Here is a 25,683-nt window from a genome sequence, read left to right on the forward strand (position 1 = left end):
TTCCTTTAAGGCCAACCTAATATCTTCCATAACAATCACGATGTTTCCCAAGCCTTATAGAAATGTTAGTTATTATTATTATCAAATAATAAATCTAAAAATGCTCACATATTTTATTATTTTTATTATTCAGTCATTTCATCTGATTCTTCATGATTCCATTTGGGATTTTTCTTGGTAGATATACTGAAATAGTTTGCCATTTCCTTCTCTAGCTCATATTACATATGAAAAAAAAAAAAAACTGAGTTAAGTGATTTGCCCAGGTTCACATAGCTAATAAGCATCTGGGGCCAGATTTGAACTTAGGAAGAATAAGCTTTCTGATTCCAGACCTGCATTCTACCCTCTATGCCACCCAGCTATCTTATATTCTGTCATACTTTCCATCTGCAGCAAATGATTTGACTTATAATATGACTGAATCCACACAAATGAGAACATTACAACAAAGTTCTAATTTATTTATATCATCATCTGTCATTAATCTCTTCTACATATCTAACCTAAGCCCTGTCTCCCCCCAAATGAAAGAGAATAAACAGCATAATGTAATTCACACAGTAGAACTAACAGAACCTAGTAACATAGTAGCTAATCACAAGTGATTAATAAGTGCCTATTGATTGATTAGCAAATGCTTATTAAATAATGAATGCAAATTAACAGGTTTGGGTTTTTTTGTGAAGTCATCACACATTGGACAAACTCTTAATGAACTCTCCATGGGAAGTAATCCAGCCTTGCGGAATGTGCCTCAAACTGGAAAATAGGACTACGGAGTTCTAGTCCTGGTTCTGCTGGTCTTGGGTCTTGAGAAAACCGTATACTATTTGTGGACCCCATTTTTCTCCTCTTACTGCAAAGTAAGGCAGCGGTTAAAAAGTGACCTGAATTGAAAAGGGCAAATTTGAACTCCACCTAAGAAAAATCTTTCTAATCATTAGAAGGATAGCAAAGTGGAACAGGCTCCCTCAAGCCATAGGAGGGCTCCCCCTCACTTGAGGCCTTCAAGCAAAGGCTGGATGAACACTTGTCAGGCGTATTATAAAGGGGATTCTTGTTCAGGAATGGGTTGGAGTGGGTGGCCTCTGAGGTCCTTTCCAATGTGGAGATTCTGTGATCGTGTACAAGTCTTGATCTCTCAGGTCCTTTTCAGCTCTAAAGCCAGTGGTCCTATGGAGTTCTGATGGAGGGCACACATGCTCCCTGCAAGTGACGTTATGAGTTGCCAAATTCACAAGCCATGTGACCTTGAGCACACACAGAGATGTGCCTGAAAGGGAGATCTCTAGTTTATTCTCTGGAGTTCAAAGGTAGAGACCAACATGATAATCTTTCACTGATGTCCTCCTCTTTTCTGCTCTATGGTTGCCTTTTCTAATCACTCTGACCAAACTGTTGAAAGCAGAGCTTTAGTGTATCCAGAGGGTTGTACCTGGCAACTCTTGCAACTTCATTTCATCTGTTTATGAACTCAGTACTTCAATAGTTAAATTGTTTGCAATCTACCCTGTGGGGTATGTGGCTTAATTAACTGACATCTACTTGACTAAAGTCCTTTGAAATTCTTTGCCTGCAAAGACCTGTAAAACATGTCCATTCAGCAACACAGCAGGTATGTCCTATCTGATGGTCATGACATTCAACAAGACTAGACTAGTGGGAAGGGATGAGGAGCAGGGGGAAGTCTATCTCTGGACTGGCAGGCACTCTCCCACCTGTCTGATGCTGTCAGATGCAGCCACAGGAACGAGACCCTCTAAGTCAAGGGTGGCCTCCAGGAGATCATTGTCACCTTCAGAAGAGCAGACTTCAGTCAGGGAAGGGAGGCCATCGGTGGCCAGGCTGCGCTGTAATCCAGGCAGATACTGGATTCTTCAGGATGGATGGTGCACTTGCACCAGACGAAAACATCACACTGTGCAGTTATGGGCTAACTGCACAGGAATGGAGCCAGTCTGGTTCAGTAAAAAGTCTGAACTGGGGAATGTGTTGTTTAGAGACTCAATCAGTGCTGGAAGCTCATATTCATCACTGAGTAGCCTACTGCTAACAATAAGCCTCTCTAAATTTAGGGCTTTTAGATTTGGAAAACACTTTAGGTACATTATCTCATTTGAGATTGGTACAGTGGGAATTATTATCCCCATTTTACAATCAGGGGAACTGAGGCTCTGAGATTAGGGGATTCCCTTGAATTATGCATCTCATATCAAAGAAGGGATTTGAACAAAGGTCCTTCTGATCCTGCATAGCACTATCTTCACTATATCATGTTTCTTTAAAATAATGGAAATTACTACTTGCAGATAGCTACTCAGTGGATACATTTTCAGTGCTTTAATCATTTTTTGATACTGAAAGAAATCCGTAGTTTCAGTAAAATAGGCAGTCCCTCTTAGCATGAAAGTTACAATTCTCATTCTGGGTGGCTATTATTCATTTCTTTCTACAATCCTCTGTAGAAGTCCAAGCAAGATATAATTCTTACAGCAATAAGTTTCCTCATTAGTCATTGAACAAACAACTCATTTAAAATACTGAATAAAGTTAATATTTATAGACAATCTATAAACTATATTATGGCTCAGAATCCTTTCTCTCTTACTACTATTCTGCCATTATCACTGATGAAATAGAATGGAGTCATACAAAACTAAGTATCATTTCACTTGATTTTTCTTCATTTCATAAATTCATTACTGAGTGGCCAATCTATTTGCTCTGAGCCTCTCTATATACTTAACTGGACTGGCCCTCAGAAAGCAAATACAGTCTGCTGCCAGGACCATAATCAAAGCCTTTCCAGCATGGTAGAACCTGTCAGTTTATGTTTTAATGGTACAGCCAATTAGAACCCAAAGTCATTTATCTCCACATCAAACTGAGGCATGAAGTTAGGACTTGTTGGTGATTCTAACACTTTAAAATATTAGAGAATTGCAATTAGTACATTTCATGAAAGAGTTACTCTGGTGCCTTATGGCATGATAAGCTATGAGTTCTAGAATAAAAAGTTTTCATTTATTTGGAATAGAAAGGTGGAAAAGTTTTAAATTGGTGGTTTTTAAAGTCACTTAAACAATAATTAAACATTACAAATGGCATAAGTGTATATGTCATAACTCTGACTAGCATCCAATCAATTAATAAACATTTATTAAGCATGTATTAAGTGCCATGCACTGTACTAGGTGCTAAGGATACAAAGACATGTTCTCAATCCATTTGGGTAAGACAATATATACACATACAGATATGTAAGCTATATATATAGATATAGATATAGATAGATATGTACTTCATATATGTGTGCGTTATAAATGTCTACACATATATGTACATATATGAAATAATCAGACTGATTTCATGTCTTTTAAAAAATTGATTCTATTTGCAGTTAATTGATTTCATCCTCTAAATACCTCAGTCATGATTTCTTTGTCTCTGAACTTAATTGAAAAATTTAGCTGGCCTGGAATAAGTTAAGTTTATATATCTAGTTCTCCCATTAATCATTGTTCTATCCTTGTGTCAAAGAAATCTGTTACCCTTGAAGGAAGCAGGTGGACACCAGGGAGTCTGTTTCTAATATCTTTACACTACCAAACTATCCTTCAAGGATGTCTGTCTGGTTTGCTATCCAAAGAAGACTGATTTGCTATCTCTGTCCTTGCAGATGCAGCAGGACTCAAACAATGAACATGTCTTAGTCACAGAAGAGTAGTGTTTTTGTTTTGTTTTTATTTTTGCTTGCCTTCATTCCTAATTTCCATCCAGTCATATCTTCTTCCATCTATGATGTTATTCTTCCTATTTTCTGTGTTCCACAAAAGTATGAAAGAGGCTATTTCCCCCAATTTGCAGTCTTAGTTTTTCTGAGATCCTATTTATTGATAAATTTGTGCTTTACTAATAAATTAATCATGCTTGGAACTTTGTGCCTCAGTCTACCTTAATTTTTAACTGTAATACATACATATGTAAAATATTTATGTATATATACATACATATACAAACATTTACTGATTTTGAAAGGAAAGTATTATCAATAGAAGGCATTAGTGAAAACTACATAAAGAAAGTGCTTCTTGAACTGAGACTTAGGGACTGAGATAAGAAGGGAGTGCAGTCTAGACAAGGGGAACAGTCAGCAAATCAGTGAAGTAGAATGGATGAAAAACAACAAAATGACCACTTTGCTTGGGCCTCAGTGTGCATGGAGAGAACAGTAAGAAATAAAAATGGAGAGGTAAATTGAGTCCAGATTGTGAAGAACTTTACATTTCAAAGTGGAGGATTAAAATTTCATCTTGGAGGCAAGTAATCAAGATATTCTTAAGCACAGCATATAATGGTCAGAATTGTGCTTTAGGAATCAATATGAAGACTGTGTGAAGGATGGATTAGAGAGAGGAAGAGATCTGAAACATCAGTTAAGAGTCCTAAAAGGTCCAAGTGAAAGGCAATGAGAATTTAAACAAGGGTGGTTGCTTTGTGAGGAGGATGTATGGGAGAGGTGAAATAGAAATGGTGTAATTTGGCAACTGAGGGGAAATGGAGTAAGTGAGAGTTAAGAATCAAGAATGACAATAATGTTGCAAATCTGGATGAATGAAAGGGTGGTGAAGTCCTTAACAGAAATAACTAAATTCTGAAAAGAGGACAATCTGGGGGCTAATTCCAAGAATGTCAATTTATCGAAATAGTAAAATGGCTCATAGGAAATCCATCTCAGTCTTATTTCTCCAGAATATCCCATGACAAAGTTCAAGGAAAGGGAGATAGTTGAAAGTTTGAGATGAATAAAGCTTTCCCATTGGAAAATACATTAAAGTACTCTTTTGGAAGAGATAATGATAAATGTTGGAAGGGATACGGGAAAACTGGAATACTAATGTCTTGTTGGTGGAATTGTGAACTGAAACCTCCATTCTGGAGAGAAAATTGGAACTGTGCCCAAAGGGCTACAAAACTTTGCATACTTTTTGATCCAGCAATGCCTCTACTGGGTCTGTGTCTCAAAGATATCATAAAAGAAGGAAAAGGATCAACATGTGCAAAAAATGTGGCATTTTTACTGTAGCAAGGAATTGGAAATTGATGGATACCCATCAATTGGGAAATGGCTGAATAAATTGCAGTATTTGAATGTAATGGAGTATTATTGTTCTATAAGAAATGATGAGCAAGCTGATTTCAGAAAAGGCTGGAAAGACTTACATGAACTGATGCTAAGTGAAGTGAGCAGAAATAGCAGAAAATTGTACATATTACATATTATATAACATAATATATATACCACTATATATATACAGTATATATACAACTCTCTCTAAATATATATGTACATATATATATATGTATATATATATATATGGCATATGTCAACTATAACAGACTTAGTTCTTCTCAGCAATACGGTGATCCAAGATAATTCCAACAGACTTGGGATGGAAAATGCCATTTGCATCTAAAGAGAGAACTATGAAGACTGAATAAGGATTGAAATATACTATTTTCATTTTTTGTTGTTTTTTTTTTCCTTCCTTGTGGTTTTTCCCTTTTGTTCTGATTTTTCTTTTGCAAAACAACTAATATAGAAATATATTTTAAATGATTGTACATATATAACCTATATCAAATTGCTTGCCATCTTGGGGAAGGGAATGGGAAGGAAGGAAGATAGAAAAAAAAATTGGAACTCAAAATCTTACAAAAGTGAATATTGAAAATTATCTTTATATATAATTGGAAAAAATTAAATACTATTAAGTGAAAAAATAAAGTACTGTTTGGTAGTCATATAATGATAGCATTTTTTGGTCATTAGATCTCTGCCCTTCAATGGTACATAACAGCACTTATAAACCCAAACCTTTTTTTTCTCTTTTTAAAAAAAAATTTTATTATAGCTTTTTATTTACAAGATATATTGCATGGGTAGTTTTCAGCATTGATAATTGCAAAACCTTTTGTTCCACTTTTTCCCCTCCTTTCCCCCACCCCCTCCCCCAGATGGCAGATAGATCAATACATGTTAAATATGTTAAAGTATATATTAAATACAATATATTTATAATGTCCATACAGTTATCTTGCTGCACAAGAAGAATCAGACTTTGAAATAGTGTACAATTAACCTATGAAGGAAATCAAAAATGCAGGTGGATAAAAATAAAGGGATTGGGAATTCTATGTACTGGTTCATATTCATTTCCTAGAGTTCTTTCGCTTGGTGTAGCTGGTTCAATTCATTACTGCTCTATTGGAACTGATTTGTAAACCCAAACCTTTTAAAAAAGACTTTTTCAACCTGACCTCCATCTATCTATCTTTCCATCTATGTACTTATTACTCCTCTTCCTAAACACTACAATCTTTTGCAATAATATATAATATACAGCAATCTTAGTTCTGACTCTTAGAAGCTCTTTTTTTTTTTTTTTCAAAACTCTGTAATGCCGTCTACAAGTGTCTACCTTTTCTGATTCCCAACTTTCTGCTCATATTTCTTCTGTGTGTGTGTGTGACCCCCATAGAATGGAAGCTCTGTAAGAATAAGTAATCTTTCATTTTAATCTAGTACCTAAAACTGTACCTGGTACATAGTAGGCACTTAAAGAATGCTTGTGGGCACTTGTTGATTTTGACAACTTGATCCCATGGAAAGGAAGAATTCTTAAGGTTTTAGAAGAGCGAAGTTACCATGTACCAGACCAGAGCAACCAAGGCAAGAATGGTCCAAATTTAGAGTCTGTATAGTGGTAGGGGCTCATGGCACTGTCCCATCATAAGTTAAATAAAGTGGAGGAGAAAGGGGAAAATGTTATTGTTAATGGTGAAAGAGGAAAGAGAAATTCACTCCTCTATCTGGAAAGACCTATTTTAGAAGATGTCTGAAACACCAGTTTTTCTCCAGTGAATCCTTAAAAGGAGTTACTTGATTTTTAAAGGCCATCAAGGACATAGCTAATCCTTTAGCCAGCTCCTGCCTAACCAGCCGTCCTACAATTTCATCAGAAAGAAAGAAAGAAAGAAAGAAAGAAAGAAAGAAAGAAAGAAAGAAAGAAAAGAAAAGAAATTCTTCCTACTTTTGTAAAGGAGTAACTAAGTACCCAAACTTTCCCCCCATTGAGGCAACTGGGGTTAAGTGACTTGCCCAGGCTCATACAGCTAGGAAGTGTTAAGTGTCTCATAGAGCTCAGGTCTTCCTGACTTCAGGGCTGGTGCTCTATCCACTGCGCCACCTAGCTGCCCCAGTACCCAAACTTTTAAACATTTCTTTTTCAAGCTGTGAATTGATTCCTAGTTTCTCAGTCTTTACAATCTTTACACTGAGCGTGTGCGCCTTTCGAAAACTCCTTCACCAGGGACAAAATAAACCATTCAAAATAAAAAAGAAGCATATCTTTACAAGACACAAATGCAGCTACTTTAATAATTCATTGTCTCTGTTACTTCCCCATAGTCTATAATTTCATTAATTAGGAGGAACTCAATTGATCAACAACCTTGATCTATATCCTTCTATAGTACAAAGCTTCTCTGAATCCAGGAGTTGTTTCAAAAAATCTCCCCTCCCCCCCAAAAAAAACCCAAACAAACAGACAAACAACAATAACAACAACAACAACCACAAAAACCCACAGTTCTATTTTTTTGTCTTTACTTTGGATGATTCTCCTGCCAGTATATATGATAGCTTATTTAATACAATACATCCTTAAAAAAAAAAGATCCAGAATTTATGGACTGGGATATTTTCCAGTATAGTCAATGGGAATTAATAATTATCCTCACCATTGCTAACATTTATATAGTGCCTCCTATGGCCAATAGGGGCAGCTAGGTGGATAAAGTCCTGAATTCAGGTTCATGAAGACTTGTCTTCCCAGGTTTAGACACTTACAAAATATGTGACCTTTGGCAATTTACCTAACCCTATTTACCTCCATTCTTTATCGGTAAAAGGAATTGAAGGACATAACAAATCTCTGCCAGGAAAATCCCAAATGGGGTCACAGAGAGTCTAACACAACTGGGAGGAAAAAGCATTTGAACACCAATAACTAGATGCTACTAAGCACTTTTTTCCCTAGTGGATTTTGGATCTAGAATGAATCAGACCTCTTAAAGGCTACTGGCAAAGATATCTGCATTTCACCATGATAATTGTGAGCAGGAAAATGGACTAAATGCTAAGTGTTCATAAAGAGAGTTTGACCCCATTTTCCCACTGTTCTGAACTTGCTGTCTTTAGTCCACAGAACCTCTCTCCTGCTCGCAATCTTATCTCTTACTATCTCACCTCTCCTCTCTGTCTCTTCACCCCCAAAGTGTATCTTTCCTAAAACCTAGAGACAAGAGGTAAATTATAGAGGTGCTGCAGTAAGTTATCATTTGAACCTTAGTTCTCTGACTGAGCTTAGTATACATTCTACTTCATGATATTCCTTGCCCTCTCATCCTATGCAAGAGACTTTCCTGTCTCTATCAAGATAGTCCCCTACCTGATTCACAGGCCATCTATAAATTCAGTCTGACTGATCTTTATTTTACTCCAGGTCATGAAAACCTCAAGAATTCTTTCCCTCAGTTGAACTCTAACATTAGCTCTTTCAAGGAAGGTCAATATCTAAAATATTATTACTTCCTTCTTCTTCTTCATCACTGACTAAAAAAACTAACAATTTTATTGTTAGGACAACAGCATTCCCAGAGAAAGCAGCTAAAGAGCACAGAAGTACCTTCAAATCAACTTTGTAAATCATCATCTAACCCCTATGAGTTTTAGTTTCCTCATGTGTAAAATGAAATAATTAAACTAGATTATTATTAATATCCTTCAGCTCTAAATCTATTATGTGAAAATAATGCTGTAAGCAATTAATAACAAATTCATTTGGGTGAGAGAGAAAACTAGTTACTGCAGCTAACTATATTACTCTCTAATTTTGATGCCTTTAGGGCAAAACCCCAGTCACTTTACCTTAGTTATGGCACTAATGACTGTGACTGCTATTAAGCCTGCCCTAAAGAGACCATAACTTCCCTTACCCTCTCTTATCCAGAAGCATTGTTTTCAAGTAATTTCCTTACTGAGATAATATCCTTCTCTATCTACTTTCTGTTTAAATTATGCTTCCCACAAGTATCATTTGTCATTGGACTTCTTTGTATGATTCACACATTATCATTCTAACATTTGATTCACACACACACACACACACACACACAAGAGTTTCTTAGTATATGGTCATATTATCAATCAACACTTAGTTCTTATTAATGTATGATTCCATGGTTCTAGAGTGGAATTTTTCTTTTTTTGGGGGGGTGGGATGGAAAGGAGAAGGATATTGAGTTTACAGATAATAAGCAAAGACCTATTTTGATAAGCTGCGTGTAACTCAGGTAGCTTTTTATTCTTCCTGTGTTAGAATCCTTTCCCTTTCTCCCACTCTGATGGAACTTTGACGATTAATAACAAATACTCCCACATACTGAAATCCAAATGGATCAGTAATAACTCTTACCAGCTGCAGTGGGGATCATTATTTCCTCTTTCTCCCCAAAGTTACCATTTGGTTTCTGTTCAGTGAAAAAGAGTTGATTGGTACCTCCAGATATTCTTCCAAATCACAGGACATTCATCCTTGAGCAAGCCACAATCTCCTATATAATCATCATTTACTTAATCCTCAGTAATCCCTTTGTTGTTTAAGCTTTTCACTTAACCCTGCTTCATTTTGATCACATCCACTTAACCAAGAGCAAGTATCATTTCATCAATCAGATCTTAGGTCACTCATCTGTCCAAGCTAAACTCAAACTTCTATTTTATAATCTTTGTTCTCCAAAACTCTTGGTCACAGGACCTTTCACCTTCTTTTTCTGGACCAAGATACCTCCTGTTCTTCTCTGCCTTTACTCCCTTGGTGTAGACACACAAAATTTTTGCTATTGCAATTGTTCAACTGTATCAGCTCTTTGTGACCCCATTTGGGGTGTTTTTTGGCAGAAATATGAGTAGTTTGCCATTTCCTTCTCCTGTTCATTTTACAGATGAGGGAATTGAGGCAAACAGGATTAAGTGGCTTGCCCAGGATTACACATCTAGTGTCTGGGGACAGATTTATGGTCATAAAAAGATGATCTTCCCAAGTACAGAGCCGGCCCTCTATCCATTTGTTCCACCTAGCTGTCCATGCCTTTACTTAGGAACTGATCTCCCTGGACAAAAATAAGGTAAGAAAAGAGGGAAGAAAATGAGACATATTGTGACTTCTCTGAATTTTGTTTTCATTGCATTTCATTCCCAATTTCATTTCATTTCATTGGGAAAAGATTCTAGGATCCTTGGGATTAACAGGATAGGGAGGACCTGAGTAGGGTGTGTGTAATGGCAGCAGGGAATAAGCAATTGATGAAAGTTACAGTGATTTCCTTGTACAATAAGGAAGAATTTAATGACTACAAAAGCTAAAAACAAAGAGGATAAGCTCCCTATCACTGAAAGAAGAGGCTAAATGACCACTTTGTCAGGGATATGATATCATTTCCATTGATAAAATAGTATCAGTTTCTGATGTTGAACCATTTGACAATGCCCAAGGACTTTGGTGATAAGAGCTTTCTTTTGGGATCTTAAGTAGCTGGTGTTGTATTCCCTGTAGGAACAGCTGCCAGGCTCCATCTTCATGGGGATTGCTTCACAGGATGATAGCTGAAGATACTGACCTAATCTAATCTAGGAAACAGGGCAGCACTAAGGAAGGCAATCAGTTCAGAAGAGAGGGCACTGGACTTGAAGTCAAAAATCCTGGATTTGGATGCCAGCACTTCTGCTTATAACGGTGCAACCTTCACCTCTCTGACCCTTGCTTTGAGCATTTGTAAAATAAGAAGTTCAGCTCTGAATGCCTCTAACTTTTCTTCCAGCTCCAAAGCCGTGAAGAAAGTGTTAGCTAGAGCTATCCATTTGAAAAAACCAGGTTTAAATGGACCTCAGGACCCATATTCCACTATGAGATGGGTCCATTAAAGAAGTCCCTCCATCCAGTCATCAGCCTCCATGTTTATCTCTACCCAAGGGAAGCAAGGAAATGCTCTAAAGCCACCTCCAGAAAGAGAAATACCCATCCAGTAGAAAAAATCACAAATCCTCAAAATTGTATGTTTAATTCATAAAGTAAATTACACGAGGTTAGTTGTACAAGTAGCTGCGATGTCCTTAAAAATTATTCTTTAACTGAGGAAAAGTTTTTTGACCTTTGGAGAAAATGCTTGCTTCTAGCTATGACTAAAAAGCGGTTTCCTTCTTTCTCTGTTGTGTTAAGAATCTTTTCTTCTTATAAAGAAGGCACCACAGTGATTTATAGCTGTCATGAAAGCCTGGAACCCTTTTGAGGTTAAGCTACTCAGCTATTCAACTTTCACTACAGAAACTTTGAAATTCAAAAAGAAAAAATAATGTAAGTTTTTGAAGGACATGTGTTGCTGTAGGTGATCCTGTTAATTAAAAGTGATTGCCTGCTAGGAAATCATACTTTAAAAAAGTTTCATGAATTTATTAGAACCCTGAAGGTATCTTTGTATGCACAGAGCTTTACATGCGATTTATGCAATTTTGTTTCAGATCTGTTTAAAGCCACCCTGACACTCCCAGAGCTGGGAACAGTACTGTGAGCATTTGTATGTATTTTGGCTAATTGAATTATGTGAAAATACATACTAATGAAGCGTTAGCAAAGGTGTTTGCTGAGTGGAGTGAAAGTCTCATTTTCTTCTAAATTAGGAGGCTTTTTTTTTCCCCAAGCAGATTAGTACTCTGGGAAGAACTCCTTCCTTATAGGAAAAATAGCAAATGATTTAATAACACTTTGTATCTTGCATGCTAAAGAGCTCTGTGCATTCCTGATGTGTACATTATTGGAAAGGGAGTGGTGTCACTTAAAAAAGTCTATTTAACTATTTTTTTAAACCCACTAGCCTCTGAAGAGCAATGGAGTGTAATTACCCAATAAAATGAGTGATCAAATTAATATTAACTTCTTGGAATCCTGGGCTTTACCCTTTATCTATTTGAAGGAATGGTTTTGAGTTTTTCTTTTTTCCATAGGTGTTATTATATAATAGTTCTATTTTGCCTAATTTACATTTGGAAATAGACCACTAAAATATTTCTTCCTGCAATACCACTAACAGAGCTACCCCCCTACCCGCTTTCCTGACCCATTTGTTGAGAAATAAATGACAGTAAAATTCTCATTGTTTTTTACCTAAACCAGGGAACTGTCCAAATCTATCCAGGTGAAAGTATTTGTAGTACTTGAGGGTTGTGGAATAAAATCTACCTTCACCCACACTCCCAACCCAATACATTATTCTGAAAGGAAGACAACTTTGTTTCTCCCTCCATAAGTCCTAGAAGGTTGGTGATCTGCATTTGTAAAGAATACAGCGTTGATGCTGTATTTTGATGACATATTTGATTGATGACATATTTTTACAAAACTTTACCATCTATAGAAACATTTTCTGGTTTATGCTGTTTGGATCTCAATGTAGAGAGAAATAAATTTTCCTTCTTATATAATCTTAGTCAAATGTATGCCATTGATTTGGTCTTTTAAAAAATTAAAATCTTTCCATACTTCTCTGTATTCCTCATTCTTATTATTCTAAATTGTGTTCCCTTAAATGAATCAAGAACTCATTTAAATCATTCACTTGCTACTGGACATTTAAATTGTTTTCAATTTTTTTTAATTGAAATTCAATGTAAAGCTGCTATAACAGTCTTTAATAAGTTTGCACTATTTTTGTTTTTAAGCATATTCAGAGCACATTCCCAACAGTGGAATTACTAGGTCAAAGGGTATGTCTATATTTCTAACTTTTTTACTGTGTGGAGGCAAGATTGCTCTGCAAAAAGATTCTACAAGTTTGCAAATCCACCAGTAATGAGTGTTTATATGCACCTTTAAGTATTCTGCCTCTTTTACAATTTCTGTGATAAAAGAAAAACTATTTTTAAAAAATCTGTTCCATTCCTGATAGAAATATTGTACATGAAGTACCTTTGTAGGAGGGATCCTATTGTCTATTGCAGGGGAAAAAAACTTAGAAATTATGTCTAAATTTTGTTTAGCTTTTGGGGCAGCTAGGTGATCCAGTGGATAGAGCACCAACCCTAAAATCAGGACTTAACCCCAGCTCTGTGTGTGTGTGTGTGTGTGTGTGTGTGTGTGTGTGTGTGTGTGAGAGAGAGAGAGAGAGAGAGAGAGAGAGAGAGAGAGAGAGAGAAACAGACAGACACAGACAAGGACAGAACAGAGACAGAGACAGAGAGAAGGGTAAAGAAAGAGATTTTCCTATATTAAAATAAGTAGGAGCAATAAATCATAAAAAGAGAAATTTACCTTCTCTAGAGTCAGGCTCCCCCAGGATCAACCTGAGGTCCATTTGATTCGAGCCCCTTGCTGGAGGTCCCCTATGCTCCTCTGTAATGCTGACAACATTGGATTTCATTGTTTTAAATTATTTTTTGCCAACTTGATATAAGTTGATAGCTCAGAATTACTTTAATGTGCACTTCTTTTAATATTTATGAGGTTGAACATGTTTTTAAAGTGATAATTAACAATTTGAGTTTTCTCATTTGAAAATTATCTCTGCATATTCTTTGACCATAATCCAGAGTTCTTTCTACAATATTGCATGCTAGATTGCTAGATGAATAAATGTCCAGAATTCATGAATAGAAAGATTGTTTTTGGATGTTCAGCTCACTCTTGATAGAGTATTTGAGATTCTTTAATTCCATCCTACTACAAATTTCTTAAGTGTAGGGACAGGAGGCTTGTAGCAGATAGAGGGCTAGACTTGGAACCAGAAACAACTGAATTCCAATCTCCCTTTAATCTCTTACTAGCTGTATGACCAAAGCAAGTCATTTAGCCTGGGTCTCAGTTTCCTCATCTGTAAAATAAGAATAATAATACATCTATTCCCACAGTGTTGTTGTAAGGTTCAGTGAGGTGATGTATATAAAACAGCTAGAGGGATATAGTGGGCAGTTGTGTGAGGCAGTGGATATAACACTGAAGCTGAAGTCAGAAAGATCTGAATTCAAATCTAGCATCAGACCCTCACAAACTATATGAACCTGGGAAAGTCATTTAATCTCTGTCTCAGTTTCTTTAGCCATAAAATAAGAATTATAATAGCCTACCTTTAAAGATTATTGTAAGGATCAAATGAACTAACGTTTGTAAATCACTTTGCAAACCTGAAAGCATTACATAAATATGAGCTAATCATTGTGAATGCATTTTGTACTTTGCCTATATATCCCCAACACCGAATCAGTGATTGGCCTACAGTGAACACTTAATAAGTCATTGTTAAATGAATAAAATAATAAGCAGTACCTCTTTGCCCAGTAAGAACCTTCCTCTCATTAGCAGCTATTTTCCCAAAGGGTACCCCCATGACTGTTCCTTTGCAAGTGTTACACGTGTATGCATGCTATCAATAAGTCCTCATGACAAATGTCCTTATGGACTTCCCTACCTGCAGCTGCTCCCATTTCAGCTCTCTATTCAGACATTACTTAACTACCCTGAACAAAATGTCTCAGTGTCAATTTGAATGGTGAAACCATTTTGACACCATGGTTTATTCCTCACTCACTGAAAGGCATGCTGTTCTCCTCACTTGGGTGATCTACTTCTTGTCACATCAGTATATATAGTAAAATCATGGCTTAGGGGGAAAATCCTGTACTTGAAATCAGAAAATATAGATTGGAGACCCATCTCTACCTGGTGACCTCAAAAAAGTCACTTCATCAAAGCCTTGGTTTCCTCAACTACAAAAGGGAGATCATAGATCTAGCTCTAAAAGGAAGCTCAGAGACTATCTGATCCATTTACAAATGAGGAAACTAAGACATAATAAAATCAATTCACTTGCCTGAAGTCATACCAACACAAAATATCAGTTAACGTTTGAACTCAGATCCCATGACCCCAGCATCTATGCTCTTTTTACTATATTACCTTATCTTGCTTATTTCACTTATTTCTTGCTTATTTTACTTCACTAAGCACTTAAATAAGTGCTTAGAACAAAGCACTTTTTTAAAAATACAAATATTTCAGTACTTCAAAAACATGACATTTCATTAGTGTGAGTAATTTCAATGACACATATTACAAACCTCTCTGTAACTTATTGGATGTTCTTTCAAAATTCCTTCCAATACTCTTTTCCCAATCTCATAATAAGTCTTTCTGAATTTGAGTAGATTTGTCTTATATTTGAAACTTTTCCCACTTAAGACCTGTAGTCAGAAACACCTGAGTTTCTAGATTGAGTGCCTGAGTGCCTAGGCTCTAGGCAAATCACTAAATCTCTATTTCCTTTAGTTTCCTTAACTATAAAATGGTAATAATAAAAGCACTTTCCTCCTACAGTTGTTGTGAGGGTCAAATGAGATAATATTTGTAAAAGTTCACAACACTATTCCTGGCACATGGCAGGCACTATATAAATGCTTATTTCTTTTCCTTCTCCTTGATAAGACTTTCCAGAGCTTAGATTTCACTGGCATAGTCTTGAGAATCCAGGCTCCCCTTCCCTTTGCCATGGTGAATAATTAGTTGTATTAATTATATGATTACTGTAACTATCAATCAACAGTTAATTGTTGGCTATTAATATAATTTTATTTAATAATTATGCCATTATCATCTTTTTTCAATTTGTTTCCTAAGTAGCAGAATTTATTTGGCTATTTATACTAAATCAAAAACACCAGACTAAAAGTTAAAGAGATCCAAGTTAGAATTCTGACTGTGGAACTGTGTTGCTTAGGGCAATTTCTCTGGGCCTTATTTTCCTCAACTGTAAAATGAAGGTGTTTGACTGGATTGTCATTAGGATCCCTTGTCAGAGAAAAAGAATAAATAGTAGGGAAACTCCTTCTAAGCCCTTTGTGCCAATGTATGTCTGGCACGTCTTCGACCACTTATAGTCTTAAGAGAGTTGCCAGTGTCACTGAGAAGTTAAATGACTTTCTTAGAGTCATAAGTGGTACTTGAGTCTAGCCCTTTCTAACTTTGAGTCTGACTGTTCCATAAATAAGTGAAATTATTGGTTGTTTGTAGGGGCTCCCCTAGGATCAACTGGTGCTCCAGGCTTCCTTCAGCTATCACTAGACCAAGACAACAGGCTAAGTTGACAGCCTTATCTCTTGTGAGTCCTCGTGTATATGTCTTTTAATAGAAGAATGAGGTGTTATTAATTGCTTGAAATTTTTATTATAATTTTACTTTGAAGTAACAATTTCCATCCTATCTCTATTTTCCTTAGTAAGGAACACACACACATACAAACAAATACACACATACACACACTGCACCAACTGACATGGTTTAGTCCTTCCAGTTAATCTTAAATTTTAGTTCAATGAATTGCACTTCCAGGTGTTAAATTATATTACAAAGAAGTAGTTATCAAAACAAGTTGTTATTGGTTGAAAAATAGAGAAATAGAGCAATGGAACAGACTAGACAAGGGAGAATCACACACAGTAGAATTTAATAACCCAGTGTTTGATGGAAAGTGGAAAACATAAATTACCTGAAAAGGAAAAAAAAACTCTTTATTTGATTTCTTAAAAAGCAACTAACCCTAAACTGCAAAATAGTCTAACAGAAATTGGACTCAGACCAACACTTTAATCTCTATTCCACAATGGATTCTAAATGACTATAAAACCTTAATAATAAAGATCATATTTTTTAAAAAATTAGAAGAGAAGCAGATCATTTACCTCTCACAGCTACAAGTAGAAAATGTATTCTTAACTAAATAAGATATAGAGGAAATTATAAAAGATAAATAACTTTACATGAAAATGCAAAGTTTCTACAGAGACAAAAATTCATATAAGATATATTATAAGAAAGGAAGCTGATTGAATTAGGGGGGATCTTCCTATCAAATTTATTTAATAAGGATTTAGTATCCAAGATATATATATACATATATAATAACCAATAATATTTGCATATATATGTATATATACATACACAAATATAACGACTAATCATTATTCCAAAAATAGATGGTCAAAGAATATGAACAGTTTTCAAAAGAACTACAAAGTATTCATAACTACATTAAAGAATGATCTAAATCATTTTAAAGAATTCTAAAGAATAATCTAAATCATAAATGTTAAAAAAAAAACTTGAGATTTTACTGCACACCCTGAAAATTGGCAAAGATGATAAAAATGGCAATACTCAATCTTAGAAATATTATGGAATGATAGGAACACTATTAAATTATTATACAAAACCATTTTGGAAAGCAATTTGAAATTATAAAAATAGAGTGACTGAGATGTCCATCCTGGACATTCTATTGCTAGACTTGTATCCCAAAGGAAAACCCAAATAAAAATAAAGTCTTCTTAATACACCAAAGATAGTAAAGAATTGGAAACAAAGATGTACATCAATGGGGGAATGGATAAACAAATTGTATTAAACAAATATGATAGAATGTTACCGTTCTATAAGAAATTACATAGGTAAAGATCTACATAAACAGATACAGTGCAGCAAACAGAAGCAAGAAAGCAATATACACAACTATAACAATGTAAATAGAAAGAGCAACTATACATCAAAAACTCAAAAGTGAATGTAGCAAATTTGTTATAAAGTCCAAGCAGAATTTAAATGAAGAGATATAAAAGAATAGATGGGAGGTCTACAGGCATTACATATTATACATGTTTGTGTACCTTTTCAATATATCTCTCAGTTATGCTAATATTTTACCTCTTTTAAAAATACTGTTTATTATATGGGATGGATGGAGAGAGGGGATATAATATAAAAAACATCAATAAAAATTTATTTTTCAAAATGAGTCCCCTAAGATCTTTCCTTTAAACTTCATGCTTGTGGAGTTGAAGAATTTTCTAAAATAATGAAAGCCTTAGCTAAGACCAGATTCCTCATTCATTGCCAAAGAATCATCATGTAAGAGCTGAAAGAGACCTGAAAGATCTAATTCAAAAATTGCATAGTACAGATAAAACAGAGACCAAAAAAAAGGAATAAGTAACATCTTTAGGTCATGAAGCTTATAAGTTTATATACAACTTTCACCATCTCATGCAAAGTCATATGATTAGTAATGATGATATAAAGCATTTTACATACATCATATCATTTAAGCTTCATAAAAACCCTGAGAGATACACACAAAAACTATTAGCATCCTTATTTTTAAATGATAAAACTAAGACACAGAGTACTTAAGTAGTTATTTATAGTCATAAAGCTAGTAAGTATTTTTAGACAGGATTGGAATCCATATCTTTCTGACTTGAATACATTTTGCCAAAAGAAGAAGAAAAAGGATACTTGACCATGTATGTTTAATTATTTTATTTTAATGATGGATCATTTCAAATAAGCCCAATTTTCTCTTTTGAGCAGAATGCATTTATATTTCCATTTATAGCCAGGAAAAGAGTTTTATAATTTCTCTACTTTTCATCTACCTCTGGACCCATTATTGTCTATTTGAACTGTCAATGTCACATACACACAAACACATATACATATATGTATGCATATATATATAATGTTTGTGCATATATATATATATATATATATATATAAATGTATATAGTACAGGCTCTATAAGGAGTCCATCCCGATACACATTGAAATCTAATCAATCATCATGCCTCATCCATTTGATTTTTCCTATGTGAATAGACAAGTCTGTTAAGGACCATGCCTAGGTGAAGGGGCAGGTCAATTCTCCATGAGCCTCCACAACTGTGAATCATAACATCTGAAGGTGTTGAAAAGCAGCCACTCCTATAATTATAGATTCCTTTCATGAAGCTCTGCACTGTTCTGGGACTTTAAGTAATCAGCACCATATCATTCACAAACAGGAGCATTTAAAGACTTCATCATCCATGGGGTATTCCTCTTCTACTTGGATCTCCTCCATCACAGTAGCAAGTATACACCTTGCTTTATACTTCATCAGATGTTTATTACTAGAATATCATAGAACAGAATTATTTTTTATCATTACATCTTCCAAAAAATATTAAACAATCATGACATAAGGATGGATATTATGGGTGGGAGAAGACTTGTTGTATAAAAAAATGTTAAATCAGCTTTTGTTCTGCCCCCCAAAAATTATAATCAACAAAAAATAGGTACACTTTTCAGTTGATTGGGAAATGGTAAAGACGCTTTGAACAATGTTTTAAAGAAATATTGTTGAATTTTTTTTGTATTTTGTTCTCTATTATTGGTTACTCTTATTCATATAGCGTTACCCTTATAAAGAGTTTTTAATGAAGGGATTAACAAATTCCATTAGATTGCAAGTCCCTTGAGAGCAGAAACTTTCTATCTCTTTCTGTATCCTCAGTGATTGAATATTGTAGTTCTGGGTAATGGTGGGCACTTACTAAATGTTTATTGATTGATTCTTTTGTGGAATTTGTCTTTCATTTTATCTTCAGCAACTGGTACTTATGCTGCAATCATTTTCATAGTTAATGTTTTGCAAATACTTATCATTATTACTACAATTTGTGATGACCATAGATTCCATTAACTTTGTTGTTGCCTTTCAAAAAATGCTAAAGCCAAACCTGTCCACTCCATTCTTTGCATCATCCTTCCATTGTGCTGCAACTTCCATCTTTCTTCAAATTTTATTAACAGAATGTCAAGATTGCTGCAAGTCAGCTAAACCACTCATTGTAGATCACTCATTGTTATCTAATGAATATCTCAAATTTAGAATACCAGAGTTAAGTTTATGTTTATAAAACTGAACACCCTCATAGCCTTTGTGTCATCCTGCCACTGCCACTACAGTGGCATGTCCATAGCCGCTATAGCTATTTTATGAAGTAATTTGAAAAAAAAAAAAAAAGTTCCCCTTCAGGAACTCTGTTCAACATAGTGACTAACCAAAATTCCAGAAGACTCAAGATGAAAGATTCTACTCACCTTGTGATAGAGACGTGGCAATCTCGAAGTATAGGTCAAGGCTTATGTCTCTGTTTTAGTTTTGGACATGGCCAGTGCAAAATTTGTTTTGTTTTACCATACATTTTTGTATAAGGATTTGTTTTTCTTGCTCAAAAGAAGAGAAGAGAAAAGTAGGAGGGAGAAAATTCAGACATGAAAATAAAATAAAACTGAATTTAAAAGAGACAGAGCCAGAGGCTTAGAGACAGACAGACAGAAAGATAGAAAAGAAAACATCCATTTATGCATTTCTTTAAGGATATAGATTATGTATCCAAGAAACAAGAAAGACGTGCCAACAGATACATCAGTATACCTCAGAAATGACAAAAGAGGCAAGAGGAAGATCTTTATCACAGGTAATGAGTTTTTTTATGTAAGAATTATGGCAAGATATGGATGAGAGTCACAGAGAATGAAAAGAGACAGAGTGGTTATGATTATCCTTAAATCACAGGTCCACTGGATATTGATTTTGTATGTCTAATTTTGTGGAACTTCAGGATATGGCACAAAATCCACTTCTATAGATGAGCAATAGCTTTTTTTGAAGAAATTATTTTGCATTCATTAATGATTAAGAGGTTCTGAAATGAGTTCAATTTTTTTTATAAATGCATTCTTAGATTAATGTATTACTATGGCTCTCACTGAAGAGGTTTTGTCTAGCTGTAAATAGAACAAAGCCATCTTCAAATGACAGCTCTTGGAGAAACTAGACCTCAACAGGAAAACTATCTTTTTTTGTGGACCATGCAAGGAATTTTGCACTAACAAAACCTTAGAAGACACATATTAGATATTATAATATGCAATTCTACATCCAGCCTATTGAATTTATTCATCAAATCTTACATAGGTGCTGCAGATGGAGAAAGTCCAGAATGGAGAAAGAAAAGAAGAGAAGATTGGATGACATTTAGAAAACTGCCCAATTCTTTCAAGTTATCCCAAATTTCTCATTATTGCAAAAGCCCATATCTCATGTCTATACCAATATTTATATTCTCTTCACAATGTTATGAACACAACCATCTCAGGAGGATAAAAATTATAAGTAACCCAAAAGGCAATGAAAAGATTCATTCTACATATAGATAGACTAATTGCAATTGCAGTTCTTGAGATAAGCAAAATGAAGCTCTCCCTTGAATCAACCTTGTAATTCTTTATATAGGATCAAAAGGGCTTAGATTTGGAACAATTAGGCATCTTAGAGGTCATCAGATCCAACTATCAAAGTGCCATATGTAGTCTAATTATGTTTAGAACCATAACTAGCTTAGAGCCACCAGGACTTTTCTCCATGGTAGGAAACCTAGAGGGAAAAATTATTTTGAACATATGTACTCTTTTATTAGTGTAGGAAAAGGTGAGAAGTCAGATGCTGGCTGAGGAACAAGGAAAAGAAAGTTTGGATCATGAGTGTCTGTTGAGACAATAGATTGCAACCTGCTCACTCTCTCCCTCATTCTACTCCAAGAAGTTCTAAATTATACTACCTCATTATCTTCCTAAGATTTCCCTTTCCCTCATTCTTTTCCTAATGGACTGGATTACTCACATACTCTTCCTCTGTAAGCAATAACACTTCTTATAAAAAAGGGAAATATCAAGTCTATTCAAAGATCACGCAGTTAAATATAAATGATCTGGGTCCATTTTTTTCTACTTTAATAGGGAGATTTTAGGAAGATTTCTTGTCATGCAGGACAGAGGACAAATTGGTAATACCCTCTTTAATAGCAATGATGTACAGTTAGTAACTGACATAAAGGACATTATTTAAGACATAAATAGAAAAGGAGGAGTCATGTAGCAAAAATAAGAAACAGGAATGGGCAGGCCAAGTGATACATCAATATACCCCAGAAATAGCAAAAGACCAAAGGGAAAACCTTTATCACAGTGAGTGAGACCTTTATGGAAGATTTATGGCAAGGCATGGACAAGAGTCACGGAGAATGAGAGGGGGTGGAGGGGTTGTGATCTGACTGAAATGACAGATGTATTAAAATGTCAAATGCATTTTTAGTTGTGTTTTTTAGACTTTGTCCTATATCCTGAGGCTCCACATCAGAAGACGCTGTTTTAACCAGCAGACAAATAAATGGGAAAAGTATTGTTTTCCTTCCTTCCTCCTTCAGTATCCTTGTCCTCTTTCTCCCTACCAACGGCTTAAATTCCATGGAGACAGCATTATAGTAACTTTTCAACCTACCTAATGAGAATGTATTTTGAACTGACAAAAAGTAGAAGAACTAAAATGGGCATTATTTTTATTCGCTATGCCAAGTCCAATTCACCAAAATTTAAGGGAACTTTCCTTGTTCCCTTGTACATGGTAAGGATTGAATGAAGGAACAAAACTCAGGGGCATCAAGGACAAACAACAAAGCTAGTGTGCCCAAGGATGAGGAGCAGGGGAACGTAAGAGAAATTAATCATAAAGGTATAGGACATAAAGCTGGAAGAAACTAATAAGTTACTCCTTAATTTTACAAATGAGGGAACTGAGGCCCAAAGAAGGGAAGTGATTCCCTTCATGTTTTAAGTTCATCTCATCTAACAGGCTTCCTTGATGAAACTCACCCCCTCTCTATTCCCTCCTTCATTCTCTACTCCTATTTTGTTTTCTTTGTGTGTGTTTTTTTTTAACTAGACTGGTAATTTCATTTCATTGGTATTGGGGAGTCTTAGTAAAGAAATTTATTTAAACAATGAAAGTCCACAAATATCTAAGTAATTTAGAGTATTAAAGAGTTTCCCAGAGCATCCATCCAAGGTTGTATAGCTAGAATGTATCCTGACTGTGATAAGATTTTTAAGCACTATATCTGACTACCTCTCAAATACTCAATTAGAATAAATGCAATATTTGTATTTATTAAGTTTGAGATCTATCATTTAGCCTTTATTGACATGTTGATCTATGATATTCTTACATATGTAGGTCCCATCATATCACTCTTGACTACAAGACCCTAATGAATATCTAACATTTATGAAGCACTTGAATGTTTACAAAGGAAACATTTGGTCCTCACAATAACTTTATGAGATGGGGGCTCTGTTACAAATGAAGAAACTGAGAATTAAAAAACGTATTGATTTTCCTTGATTCATAGAACTAGCAAATGATTGTGGTGAAATTCAAACCCAGTTCTCCCGACTCTTAAGGTCAGTGCTGTACCCATTATACAACTCCTGCCCCTACAGCTAACTAACCTCTCCCACTCTCAGACAGGAGAAACAGATGATTGCTGCCGACCTAAACCCTGACCCTGGAAAGTTGGCTGGATATTTCTACTTATAACTATGAGAATATAGTAAGTTTCTGAGTTTTTCAAAAGTATGGTGCTCTATTTGTATTATTCTCATTAATGGTACTATGACTATTGGTGGAACTTCAAAGTTCATGATGAATTCACTTTGATCCAAGTTGCATATTCTACCCATAAGAACAGAAGAAAAAAAGCAGATAGGAAGGAAGGAAGGTTAGGAAGGAAAGAAGGGAGAGAAAAATTGAAGGAGGGGAAAAAAGAAAAGAAGGAGGGGAGGAGAGAAGGAAGGAGGGAAGAAAGGAGGAAAGGAAGGAGGCAGGGAGGGAGGCAAGATTAGAAAAGGATGGAAAAAGGGAAGAAAGAAAGAGAGAGGGAAGGAATGGAGGGAGGGAAAACATTTATTAATACTTTTTAATGAAATTAAAATTATATGCCAAGCAGTGCTCTAAGCACAGTATATACAAAAGAAAGAAAGCATGACAGTCCCTATCCTCCAGAAACTTGCATTCTAATGGGAAAAGACAATCTATAAAGTGGAAGTGGAGAGAGAGCAGGAGAATGTTTTGTCCTATGGTGTCCTGGTTCTAGGTAAGATAAGGCAAAAATTCCCCTTTCAGAGGCCAGGATCCAAGGGGCAAAGCACAAATTCCAGTGAGAGGAATATGAGAATGTGGCAGCAGGGTATGTGGCAAGATTTGGGAAGTTAGTGAAGTGATGATTATAAGATGAATGCAGTAATTTATCATCATTGGCAAGCTGGCTAAGTCTACCACTAATGGACTACCCACTTGTACCAATAGGTTCTGTGGCCTTCCCCTGGAGAACTGAGCATGTAAGCAGGATTTTCTCAGTCGGGTAAAACAGCAGCAGAACAAAAAGAAAATTTCAAGATAGGCAATCAATAAAAGAGGTAATTTGCCTCTGGGATGCCTTTTTATTCAAAGCTAAGAGAAAAAAGAAAGATCCACCTCCATTGAGACTTTTCAGTACATTTGGGGAATTTATCTGGGGATAGTTATACATTGGACTATGAGAAATTCTCTGAAGGACATAAATCACATATAGACTATGGCAACCAGCATGAGAAATGTTTAAAATTCTCTGTCCCTCACTGTTTCTCAGGTCTCGGACCCCACTCAACTATCAGAGGCTTTGTCTGGGAATGAAGGGGGAGGGGGAAGAGGCAACCTGGTAGCTTTGTAACCAAAAGCTAGCGTCCTTGTTGAGATGCAGACAATGTATCCTGGCTTCCATTATGTTGCTTCAGCCCCAAGCTCTAAAGAGTATTGATAAGGGGCATAGAATAAGCAAGAAAATCAAGGCTTTCTGAGTAATGGGCCTTGGAATCTTGGTTATTGTTAAATTTACAAATAACTTGAATAAACCTTTCAGTTAAAGAGGAAAAGAAGAAACAAGTTTTCAGCTCACCATTGGCATTGATCACACAATCATTCCTCTCACAGAGGACAGCCTTTTGGAACAAGGACAGCCATCTTCTTACAATACGGTTGGATAAATCATTTTCCAAGTGAAAAGATCTGTCTCTCAGCAGCATGTCCAGCGGCTCTCCACTTGACCTGAATCAAAGACACAAACAGTGTGAGATCTAGCTATTCAAGGACCTAGACCATTCCCTTGATTTGTGTCCCATAAGAGCTGATATCAATTTAGACTCACATTTACAATTCATTTCAATGCTGGCTGTATATATGGTTATATTGATAGGGGCAATCCTTTTGGGAAAGAGACATACTCTCTTTTCTTGGATATTGTAAACACTTTCCTGATTTCAACTATCATGTTTTTCTTCAGCCCCATCTGGCCTTTGGAGCTCCATATCCAATTGCCTAGTAGTTATTTTGGAGGCAGTGTGGTACACTAGGAAAAAAAACCAAGGGATTTGAAATATGTGGCTGTTCAGTCATTTTTCACTCACATCTGATTTGAGTACTGATTTGGACAAAGATACTATAGTGATTTGCCATTTCCTTTTCTAGGTCATTTTACAGATGAAAAAAACTAAGGCAAATAGGCTTCAATGACTTGCCCAGGATCACACAGCTAGTATCTGAAGTTGGATTTAAATTCAGGTCTTTCTGACTCCAGGCTTGGTGCTCTATCCACTGCACCAACCAGATGTCCCTGGAGTGCATGGACCTGGATTCAAATAACCTATCTACCTCATACTATCTGTGTGATCTTGGCCAAAGCATTCAACCTCTCATAACCTCAATTTCCTTATTTGCAAAATGAGAGGAACTGGACTAATTAGTTTCTAATGTCCCTGACAT

General features: G+C 35.5%; 1 long non-coding RNA gene across 1 annotated transcript in view; it reads right to left on the reverse strand.

Moving 5' to 3' along the window:
• LOC116419109 overlaps positions 1 to 25,321 on the reverse strand; it is a 156,436-nt gene extending 131,115 nt beyond the window's left edge. The window contains exons 1-2 of the long non-coding RNA XR_004229375.1: positions 25,070 to 25,321; positions 24,821 to 24,969 (exon numbers count right to left, since the gene is read on the reverse strand). This is a non-coding gene — a long non-coding RNA (uncharacterized LOC116419109). The remainder of the gene's footprint in view (positions 1 to 24,820; positions 24,970 to 25,069) is intronic.
• Positions 25,322 to 25,683: the final 362 nt, after the last annotated feature.

Source organism: Sarcophilus harrisii, chromosome 4 (assembly GCF_902635505.1).
Source record: "Sarcophilus harrisii chromosome 4, mSarHar1.11, whole genome shotgun sequence".
NCBI lineage: Eukaryota > Metazoa > Chordata > Mammalia > Dasyuromorphia > Dasyuridae > Sarcophilus > Sarcophilus harrisii.